Source organism: Sinohyriopsis cumingii, chromosome 18 (assembly GCF_028554795.1).
Source record: "Sinohyriopsis cumingii isolate HCF-2022 chromosome 18, ASM2855479v2, whole genome shotgun sequence".
In the NCBI taxonomy this organism is placed as follows: Eukaryota; Metazoa; Mollusca; class Bivalvia; order Unionida; family Unionidae; genus Sinohyriopsis; species Sinohyriopsis cumingii.
Window position 1 is genome coordinate 50,282,841 of NC_142978.1, and position 12,498 is coordinate 50,295,338.

General features: G+C 34.9%; 1 long non-coding RNA gene across 2 annotated transcripts in view; it reads right to left on the minus strand.

Annotated features, from left to right (window-relative positions):
- Positions 1-292: 292 nt before the first annotated feature.
- The window catches only part of LOC149776613 (uncharacterized), a 28,651-nt gene continuing 16,445 nt past the window's right edge, over positions 293-12,498 (minus strand). For both annotated transcript variants that reach the window (XR_016416076.1, XR_016416075.1), the window contains 2 exons: positions 8,318-8,401; positions 293-2,047 (listed from right to left, as the gene is read on the minus strand). This is a non-coding gene — a long non-coding RNA (uncharacterized LOC149776613). The remainder of the gene's footprint in view (positions 2,048-8,317; positions 8,402-12,498) is intronic.

Consider the following 12,498-nt stretch of genomic DNA (forward strand, 5'->3'; position numbering starts at 1 on the left):
AAACTTTTAAATATAAAAATTTAATCACTATACTCTGTAGATAAAAATCTGCCAATGAATTCATCCTGTGTTGTGTGCCATTTATGGTACTCGTTCTAACGTTCTCACTGAAAAAACTGGTCAGAGGCATATACAAAATTTGCAAGAAGGAAAAAAAGAAAATAACAAAATTATGAAAACTTGAATAGATCTTCTAAATACAGAAAGAAACATGACATGTAAAATTTAATTGGATCAAGTGTTTTTGCATGTTATTGTACTTTTTGCAAGGTTTGCAATGAAAACTCAAAAAAGTTTTTTATTTTTTATTTTGTACAAGTGTGAAAATAGTCATCTACATGTAAATATGCATAGGAAATTTCAATTGCCCAGATAAATAAAAATGAATGTAAAAATTTCAAGTTATTTAAGTAACATGAAAATCCAAATACTTGTGCTTTCCAAGCCTTCAAATGTCTCTTAAATGTAACTGCACTCAGGATTATATAACAGATGTACATAGTCAAAATGATATCCCAACTGCATGCAATGGGGCAAAACCAATCAGTTGTACTAACCACTCATTTGGAAACTAAAAATATAAATTTGTTTAAACCTATTGTTTCTACACTTGCAGTACATTTACTTGCTTTTTTTAAGTAAAAAAAATACAAAGTGGCCATGCATGCTTATCCTCTAAACTTATTTTCACAGTAAACAGTTTAGATGTACAATTATCATGATGTGATTTAAGTATGAATTTGGATTTTGACCTTGTGACAGATAATGTCCATGTTTTTCAGCAACTGTTGGCTTGCAACACAATGTTAATGAACCAATAATAAACTGAAGAATGTTGGAGTTATTGAGATCTGAACTGAAGTTGTCTTGATGGAGAGGTTGTAGAATTTGCCATGGGGAAGATTTAGCAGAGTTATGCCCCTTTATTTTATTTTGGGCTGGTTTTTTTTACATTTATTTTGACCAAAACATTTCCTGCAGTAATGTAAATTTTTTAGGATCAACCTTTAATGAACATTCTGATGACAATTTTTTTCTTCAATTTCAATGACGTTGATGAGTATGGGATTGATCTTTCAATTTGTGCTTGTGAACTGTGGTTTAATGGTTAGGGTGCATGCCTTGTGAGGGTGTAGGTTAGAATCCTACCATTGTGCCAGCTAATGTAGTGTGTCTCTGGGCAAGCCACTATACTCCAATGGCCTCTTCACTAAATAGCCTACTTGTGTTGCTGTGCTGCATAACACCAAACTAAACCATGGCAAACTTTTTGGCTTGGATCATCATCAACACAAAGAGCTTCTGGGATGGCATTGGTGTCTGGTATATGTGAGCACTATGTTATCACTACTCCTTCTAAACCACTTGGAGGATTGCCATGAAACTTAATTACCATCTCATGGTCTAGTTGGCCAAAAACAAAAATTGTGCTGCTCAGACATACGATGTAGCCATCACAATGACAAGCTTGAAAATCATGTCACTGTTTCTTCAGTCTTGATGATCCTAAACGAAAATGGTGCTGATTTTGCTTCCAATATGACCAACACAGTGGCCATTTAGAAAATGTTGTTACTGCTACTACTTCTAGATGGATGGTCATATCAACATGGTATCTTCACAAAAAAATGACTTCTTATGAACTTGAGTTGGTTCTCAACTAAAATGGTGCCTGTCTGACATCTAGTATGTCCACCATCTTGAAACTCTTGTAGATGAATAGTCATATTGATGTTATGGGGTTTAGTTGGTTCTAAATGAAAATGGTGCTATCTCCAATCTAATATGGCGAACATGGTAGCCATCTTGAAAGACTTGTTATTCTTGTTTTTCCGGAATGGATGATGTTTTTCACCAAAAGACCTCTAACAAAAATGGACAAGTCATTACATCAAATATGTCTGCCACTACTTTCTGCAGTTTTAAAAAAAAGAAAGTCTTAACATTGATTCCAGAAAATTCTTTTTGGCAAGTAGAGCATCAGTAACTTCGATGGTCTCTTGTTCTGTCTTGGTAAGCTGGAGCTCTTCACAAAGGAAAATTGTACCTTTTAAAAAGAAAAGAATAAAATGTTATTTCAAGAAATACTGAAAATGAAAAATAATTCAAAACACCAGTATAATGAGGTGGCCAAGTAGCATTTTAGCAATATAAAGCTCACTTGCATCATCTTCCAATAACAACTGGGATGTTATCCAATGTTTAATACCATGCTGAAGTATTTTAATATTGGTATCCTACAAACACAAAATTGTTGAATAAGTACCTCCCCATCTCATCTGATAGAATATTAAATAGCTGTATTTCCTATTTAAAATAGTATTGCCAAATGACCTTTAATATAATTTTTCTCTGATCCCAAGCACACACATTTAAAAGAGCGCAACAGTCTGGTATTCATAAACCTGCTACAGAAGAAAAACATCACTGAGTCGTAAGCAAAATGAATAGCCACATACTTCCACAGATATGAAAAAGCATAAAATTAAATTTAAAAAAATTTAAAATTACGATACCAACAAGACTGCTAATCTGTTTGCAGCATAAAGAGTTACAAACACATACTGAGTGTAAATGTCCAAAGGGAACTGATGCCCTTGCTGATATGGCATAAACTCAATACATCACAGGTCACAATTCTAGCACATGTTTACAGAATTATTTGAAGATCAATCCTGGCCTAGGTTTTTTTAATAGAAAGGTCCATATCCAGTCTGGTTTCAAGCAATAAAGTTCTTAAAAGTTTCAAGTTAGAAATATAAATGTGGTTTCAAGCCATAAAGTTCTTTAGAGTTATTAGGCATAAATATAATCTGGTTTGGTTTCAAGCCGTAACAAAGTTATTAGTCATAAATATAAATCTGGCCTCAGGGCATGCAGTTCTTTACAGATTTTATGCAGAAATACAAATTTGGTTTTAAGCCATGAAGTTCTTCAAAATTACTGAGTATAAATATAAATTGATTTCAAGCCATTAAATTCTTCCAAGTTATTCAGCAGAAATATAACTTGCTTTTGAGCCATGAAGTTCTTCAATGATTTTAGGCAGATATATAAATTGCTGTGGCATGGTCATATTTTCAAGTAAAACAAGGGCTGCAATATGACATCAACTAAAACAGATTCCAAGTCAAACAAGGACTGCAATTCAAATGTACACAAGATGAATCTGACTTTTAAGTCAAACATTGGCTGTAATTTAGTCAAATGACCAAATGGTGTATGGCATTCACAGATCAGTTGCACATTTCACCTCGGTCCATGCAAGTCTTGTGGAAAAGTGTCTGTAGATTCCAGTGTGTTGGTGGTTCTTCATACATCAATCATGTGCTGATAAATGACGTTAAACCCAACAAAACTAGACTAAACTTGCAATATAAAGCCCATACTAACTCGGACATTACAATATAACGCCAAAAACCAATGTTTCAATAAAGTTCTGAAATGTTGACCAGAAATGAAATCGGTGATGAAGTGAAACAGACATGGATAATGTGTACCATAAAAGAAATGGTACATCAATTTGGTTAAAGAAAAACAACTGAATAAACTTAAAATTTTAAGATCATAATACATACCAAACAAAGATTGACTCAGACAACAACTAATAAATTATGGGCAATTAGCCTGATGGCACCAGGGAGAATAAACCGCCATGAATGTGAATAAATACTAGGATTAATGGAACAAAGAGAAATTTGCCCTAACCACACATTTAATGTCAAGACACAAATACATGCTTTTTCTGTAAAATAGGCCTGTCCATTCATCTATCTCATTTTTATTCCACTTGATAGCTCCATTAAATTTTGTTGGATAGTAACCAAATTTGGTATGACACTGACGAGTTCTTGGCTTTGCCAAGTTTTTAACAATCTGCATCATCATTTAGCACAAAGATTCCTTTTCATCACTGAATTTCAACCAAAATCTGGTATGCAGCTTGACTTTTATTAGATCTTCAGAGTCTGGTTGTTGTAGATTTAAGCATTCTGCATTGTTCAGTTGAGTGCCCGTGATTGTCAGACCAACCCACTTTGTTTCTGCATAACAATTTCCTTAATAATTAACACTGAATGTCATCCAAATTTATAGGCAGCTTGATACTGTTTATGCCATTTAAAAGCTTGAGATATCAATGCCCATAACTATTTACTTGATTAACATAAAAAACAAATAATTGGCCATTCCACTGATAAGGAAACCATAGTAGCTGATTTGGTAGAGTGCTAAACTTATAATTCTAAACTTGTTCAATACCTGCCCAGAGCAGCCTAAGTCAAGTGCCTAAGTGTGTCTTTTGGAAGGCACTTGGCTCCCATTTCCTTGACATGTTATAGCCAATAATGTGCTAATTTTGAAATTCTAACCAAGAATAATCAGAATCATGGGTAAATCCAATTCTGCTCCTCAATGCTGGCAAACTTGTACATTAGAGAGTGACCTAGTCACTAATACCTAATGATGACACTAATACCCCATGTAACTGCATAAGCTCTTCCTATCCAGTGACACTAACACCCCATGTGACTGCATAAGCTCTTCCTATCCAGTGACACTAACACCCCATGTGACTGCATAAGCTCCTCCTATCCAGTGACACTAACACCCCATGTGACTGCATAAGCTCCTCCTATCCAGTGACACTAACACCCCATGTGACTGCATAAGCTCCTCCTATTCAGTGACACTAATACCCCATGTGACTGCATAAGCTCTTCCTATCCAGTAATGTCACTAATACCTAATGACACTAATACCCCATGTGACTGCATACACTCTACCTATTCAGTGACACTAATACCCCATGTGACTGCATAAGCTCTTCCTATTCAGTGACACTAATACCCCATGTGACTGCATAAGCTCTTCCTATCCAGTGATGACACTATTACCCCATGTGACTACATACATTCATCCTATTCACTAATACACCATGTGACTGTACATGCTCTTCATATTCACTGACAATAATTCTCCATATGACTACAAATTCTTCCTATTCAGTGACACAAATACCCCATGTGACTGTACAAACTCCTCCTATTCAGTGACACTAATTAATTTAAGTGACTGCATAAGCTTTTCCTATTCATTGACAACACCAATAGCTCATGTGACTGTACAAGTTCTTCCTATTCAGTGACACTAATACCCCATGTAACTGCATAAGCTTTTCCTATTCAGTGATGACACCAATATCCCACGTGACTGTACAAGTTCTTCCTATTTAGTGACACTAATACCCCATGTGGATGTACAATTTCTTCCTGTTCAGTGACAATACCCCATATGACTGCATTAGCTTTTCCTTTTCAGTGACGCTAATACCCTATGTGACTGCATATAAGCATTTCATATTCAGTGAAAAAAACCAATACCCAGTGTGACTGTACAAACTCTTCCTATCCCATAACAAAACATTAGTAAAGTTTTTGAAACTGGATCATATTGTATAAGAATAGTGACATAAGGGGCTGTTTGCAAATTTCCAGGAATTCTAGATAATACAATTTCTTCCTTTTAACTGTTGAGTGCTAAAACCATTTTTTATATTTTTCAGTGATAACAAGATTTTCGAATTGGCTATGCGTGGACATCCTTGTTGTCAACTTGGCACCATATTTGTTTAGGAACAACAGGCAATCATCTAGGTGAAGTACTGATGAAAAGACTTTCAAGATGGCCTTTGTATCAGCTGTATTAGAAGTCGGATACGGCATTATTTTTATTTACAACCAACTTGATGTACAAGTCTTTAAGTGAAAACCCCATGCTGATATGACCATTTATTCAGGAGAAAGTGATATAACCAAGATAGTGACTGTTGCACGTGTATTGAATGTCAAAATGACACCATTAGGACCAACTAGACATCATCTGAAGTTGTTACTTAAAAAAAACTCGTGTTGATATAACCACCCCTATAGGAGGAGTATTAATAACAATATTTTCAAGATGGTCACTCTTGTGGTTATATTGGATATCAGATCCACATTTCATTTTGGACCAACAATACATTATAATAAGTCAATCACAAGATTTTTAAGATAGCCACTGTGGCAGCCATATTGGACATTCGTTCAGCACCATTTTCATTTAGAACCAATAGACATCACAAGTTTTTTGGCAGGTAATTTTTTAAAGACATATTTAATGTGATATTTCTTTTACCATGGGGGGGATGCTAGGGTCAGCAATGAGAAAATGGGAATGGTCAGCAGACTGTAAGCTCATTTTTTTCCCTAATACCTAAGATATAGTCTGCTTTCAACATTTCACTATTTTTAATGTCTGCATAGAAACAGTATCTACTGCTCTTTTAATTTGATTGAAGGCAGCTGAAAGTGATTCAAACACAGTATTTTATACACATAGGAAGATAGTTGGGAATAGTCATCAGTCTCTGTAGTAAAGGACACTTGTCATTCATCACTCCAAATCAGCTATTCAAACATGCAAATATATGTGGACATCACAGAAGTCATTATGTTGAATACTGGAGACGAGTATTATGCTTGTTTTGCTCAGTTAGTTTACTTTGCTATGGGCAGTAACTCTTTCATTGATCATTTGATGAACTTTGCTATGGGCAGTAAATCTTTCCTTGACCATTTAATTTACTTTGATATGGGCAGTAACTCTTTCATTCCGAAAAGGGAACTTGTCAAGGAACTGTTTCTTTAAGCTACATATACCAACGGCTGATGTGGATCAAGATAGATTACCCTTAAATAGCAAAAATGCATGCATCACCAACAGTATTTTGCAGCATTTTAGATGCCTCTCACATAGAACTTTCACAACATATACACGTCCTTTCTGAAGGAACCAAGTATATATGAAATATTTGGTTGGGGCGTCTTTACAGATGAATAATGTTTATTTGTAATGCCTCATGTTCTATAAAGATGAATAATGTTTATTTGGAATGCCTCATGTTCTATACAGATGAATAATGTTTATTTGGAATGCCTCATGTTCTATACAGATGAATAATGTTTATTTGGAATGCCTCATGTTCTATACAGATGAATAATGTTTATTTGGAATGCCTCATGTTCTATACAGATGAATAATGTTTATTTGGAATGCCTCATGTTCTATACAGATGAATAATGTTTGTTGGGATGCTTATGTTCTGTACAGATGAAATAATGCTTGGTTGGGGTGTCTATTTCTATACAGATGACTAATGCATGGTTGGGGTGTCTATGTTCTGTAGAGATGAATAATGCATGGTTGGGGTGTCTGTGTTCTGTAGAGATGAATAATGCATGGTTGGGGTGTCTGCAGATAAATAATTTTTGATTGGGGTGTCTATTGTTTACAGATTAATTTAGTTGAATCTTTAAATGTGATTGTAGCTATCATAAAATTCGTGGATATTTTAATAAAAGTGAAATCGTGCTTTACACACATGATAACATTAGCACACATTGTTTTTAACAAGTCTGACGACTCATACCATTTACAATAAATAAAGCAGAATACAGATAGCGACTGTTAACATCACACGAAGACAGTACTATATGAACTTCAAATGTACATGTATTTACTGAATTTTTACTGTACAAAAAACTAAAGAGAACAAGAAAATGCTCATATGAAGGAAAACACTTTGTAATATTAACACAATATACAGACAGTACACTAAGTTCATATGTGGAATTATTATATCAGGCAGGTAAAACAGGCATACAAACTATCCTCGATACATATCATCATAAACTGCATGTCACAGAATGAATGATCTAAACCTCTTAATGGTAAACATAGATAGGTTTAACCAAAACCTGTGTGCAAATTTTCCATGGCTTTGATCCATTCGTGAATGGGGCAAAAGAAAATGCGACAGTTTCATAATTTTACATTCTTAAATGTTAAATTTTGTCCACTATATTAACAATATATATTGCTCCTAACTGCATGACCGTTTTAACTTGTAATCTGTACTTGTGTACAGTTTTCAGGGAAAATGATGTCAGTGCATACTATAGTTAGCTTCCAGAGTTTTTGCTATGTTTCAGTGTTGAGTGGAATGTGTCAACTGTCCGTCTTTATTATGTTTCAGTAGAGGGGACTACATCAATGGTCAGTCTGTTGTTTCAGAAGAGTGGACCACATCAACTGTCAGCACTATGAAGTACACTACCAGTTGCATTCAGAAAGAACAAATTACTTCATCTGGTTTGGTCTTCAGTGAACCTTTTTGTTCCAATTTTTACACACTATGCACATCAGTTTGACAGAATATGGTATATAACACATGAAAGAAATGAAATTCACTCTTTAATTAAATGTATGTACATCTTACCTTCACATCATAATGACGGGCACAAAATAATGATTAGGAATATTTTTGGCTTAATATGTCTGTCTTCCTCCCCCAATTTCATTCCTGGAAAATGAACAGAGGATTAGATTATTAGGTCATGGCAAATTTGTATTACCAGATCCAAACCCAATGTTTGTTAAGTTAGTATGCATATTTTTGTTGATGTATACAGTATGTTGATTTTAAATTACTTTTGTGCACATTTGGAATTGTGTTTATAATTTGATGGGGCTACTCCATTAAGCCATCAAGGAAAAGTGTCCGACTATAGAAATCAGTAATAAATGCAACAGTCTATGTTAGTGTCATACAAAAAGGGTTTTACAATGCATCAGTGTTGCTTGTCATAACCATGTTGAGACTTGACATATCTGTAATACAACCAATATTATGCGAAGTATAAAGAAACTAAAGATGGAGCACACAATACAAACAGATGGGGTGAGGTTAGTGATTAGACAAGATTGCCCTTATTGTCTGAGGCTGTTTGATGGTAATTTCAAAAAGATTCCAATGCTGTTCATCTTCAGTCTGTTAAGCAAACCAATGGATAGACAGAGGCGTGGACAAGTGGCTAGGTACAAGCACCCACTTGCGTGGACTTAAGTCCATATGACTGATTGCAGGTTGGTTCATTTACATCAAGGTACCAATTCCACTCACTGACAGATGGACAGATAGGGACAGATGGGTGGGGGTGAGTGGTCATATACAAGCATCCACTGGAGTGGTCTTCAGTCCATGTGACTGATTGCCGGTGGTTCAAATCCACCAGGGTGCAAATGCTGCTCACTACCATCCTGTAAAAAAGACTGACAAACTGATGGGTGGGTGGGGGTGAGTGGTCTTCAGTCCATGTGACTGATTGCAGGTGGTTCAATTTCATAGGGTGCCAATGCTACTCAATGCCAGCCTGTAAGGGAAAACACAGATGGACAGGTGTGTGGGGTTGTTGGCTAGAAAAAAAGTACCCAATGGAGTAACCTACATTTAGGCCCTTAGGAAAGGAATTGCCAAACAATAGCCCATAGGGATGGAAATGCCAGGGCATAGGCATAATTCTTGCATTTCCTTATACTTGCAAAGTTGGTAAAATTCTGTTGAGAAGCTTAACTCAGATTGGCATCATTTGTACAAACTTCAAAGTCCTTCATGCCATAGTAATTTTAATCAAAATTAGTTGAACTCTTTTCAGTGCTTTTTAAGATGTCACTTTAATGTTTTTCTATATTTAATAATGGCAGATTTTTTAAAATATATATTGATATTACTTGTTATTAAACTTTAGTAAGGCCCGAAAAAAGTGCTTACTTTTAAAGAAGAAAGGAAAATTCATTAAAAAGCTCATTTTTATTTTTCTGACTTTTTCATCAGTAATATCAGCTTTATCATAACAGTTACTAACATTTTTTTGTTTAACAAAGAACTCGCTGGAAACAGGAAACAGCCAGCATACCAATCAACACACCCTGAAAGAATCCATGGACTCTTTGAATATGGAGGTACAGAATCAGCCAAGTTGTGATGAAATACAGAATTAACATTACAAAATCACACGAGATAAATTTGCAAGATCAGAGGTCATTAAATTACGTGATCTGTCATTGGAGAGCATAGTCTGAGTCTAGGTCTTTGTTGCAGGAATATTTGTTTTAGAGTTTGTGTGATGTTGCTGCATTCATGAAAATGCCAGTTTGTTAGGACTACAAAAGCTGGAATAACAATCTTGGTTATGATTGGTTGAGAGAGTAATGATCTTGGTTATGATTGGTTGAGAGAGATCTACATTCAGCTTTGTGTATTATAATAATAAAACTCGACCAGAGAATGAAAGTCTAAATATATGGGGTATTTCAGAGAGTGGGCGGAGAAAGAAAAAAAAGGGAACAGATCAGGAGGAGCTGTATTCTTTGAGAAATAACATTAGGATACTGAGTAAAGACATTGAAAATCTCACTTTTAGTTATTGCACTTGCTGACAAATGAGACAACTGGAAAGATAGTTTTCATAAGAGTGCAGAAGTAAAATCCTCTCACTGAGCTTGAAAGGGAATTTGAGAGATGGCTTCCACAGTTCAAACACTGAAATTTCAAAGACCATTTGTGTATCATTGCAAATACTTGTTTGAAATATGTACTGCATATTAATAATTGACTATATTTGTGTTTTTGGATTAATATTATTGAATATTTCATTTAGTGAGTTTAAGAACCTATTATATTTAACTTAATTTACTGTTTATTATTAATTCATAGTCATGTTTGGTCCTTACATTCAAGAAACTTTTCCTTATAAAGTCCTTACCCAATATTTTCATAAAATGGTGTGAACCATGACTTGTACAAATTAAAATGTCTTTGGTGCTAGGACTCTTTCTGTTCAAGCCGGTAGAGTTTAAGCATTTTTAAAAAAGCTCTTCAAAAGTTTTTATGATTTTAGTAATGTCAAATTTTTTAACCTATTTATTTGGTCAAATTCTGTGTTTGTTGAAGTTGTTTTAAGTTTTAGTTATTTTTTAGTAATGGTAGCCATATTTGATGGCAGATCATCATTCACGATAACTTCAAAGCACTTAACTCATTAGGCCTCAGAGATTTTTGTCATTTTAGCCTGAAATGGGAGTCAGAAACACATTTTGGAGGTTAATTCTGAATACATCCACATACATCTGGTTGCAAGAGTATTTTGTTTAGCTTGGAGCCTAGTTGTGCAAGAAATATTGTTTTTCACTGGCTATTTGGCTTGCACATGTGCATATGGGTAAAAGTTGGAGTTCTTTTTTTCTTTTGTTATTGGATCCATCGTTTTCTTCTCCTGGCCCAATCCCCTACTTATCCTACCTTTTGCAAATTTTCATATGTCTGTGCAGTTCAGACCAGTCTGCCTCAGATCACAGGCCTAAAAAAGTCTAAAATCTGGACTCAAAATTCAATTCTGAGTATGGGCGAATCTTAGGTGTAAAAATTGGGTCTTGAACACTAGTTTGCTCCATCTGCATTTTGTAATGCGAGTAGGAAGTCCAGATTATTTGGCTTCCTTGTAGAGCTACATCTGTCTGCTTTTCTGGTGTATCTTAAATGACCTTGACTCTATAGAGGTTGGAAGTAGGGCATCACGCAAAATGACACTGCTATAATGTTTTCTGTTAAATTCAATATTATTCCGCCAAGCAGTTTGTGAAATTTTTAAAAAATTCTAATTATTTTAAATATCAGCCTAATTTGATGCCAGATTATATGTATAAATTTGAAAACCTTTCATTCCAGAATGTTTTATCAAATTCTGTAAATACATTTTAAGGTTTCTCTATTTTTAGTAACAGAGGCAATAGTGGATTGGAATCATTTGTAATCTGAAAGCTCTGTGTGATAGAGTGGTTTTTGTCAAAGTCCATTGACTGGTTTTGAGAAGTTGTTTAAAGACTTCTCCAATTTTTAGCAGGAGTGACTAAATTTGACAGTGGAGCCCCATCATATGTATAAATCTCAAAAGTCTTCATGCCCAGATACTTTCATTAAAATCGGTTCATACTCTGTTGAGACATTTTTAAGAAGTCATTTAAAGTTTTTGTTCTATTTTTAGTAACATATGCAATATTAAATAGTATATCAGCTGAATTTGTGAAAAATCTGCAAAACACATGCCAGAACTTAGAAGGCCTCCTTTGAAATTTGGTTGATTTATGTTAAAAAGCCTTAGAGAAAAAGGTTACAGTGTAGACATGATGTTCATATAGCTTTACAGTCTGGACAATGTTGCTCGGAAAACGATACCTTTGCCCCGTCTTTACTTTCTATGTGAGATAACAACTTGATGCTGATACCAATACCACTAACAACAAAACCTATGTTGGATATACGTCACAGGAGAGATGAAATCTTTGTCCTGCATTGCTTAGCGATGTTATATGGTCTATTCATTAAAGTATCTAAGTTAACATCTGACACTCCTACATTCTGGGGTGGATAAAATCTATTTCTAATCTAGCAACCTGGGACACCTAACTTCAAGAGTGGACAAATCTAACTTGTCTGGCAACCTGGAGTAAGTTGAAACATCTGACATGCCAAACTATAGTGATGGGAAAATCTAATTCTTGTCTGGCAGCCTGGGACAAGTTTAAATTTTTTTGCCTGGCAAGTACAATTTTCTGTCACTT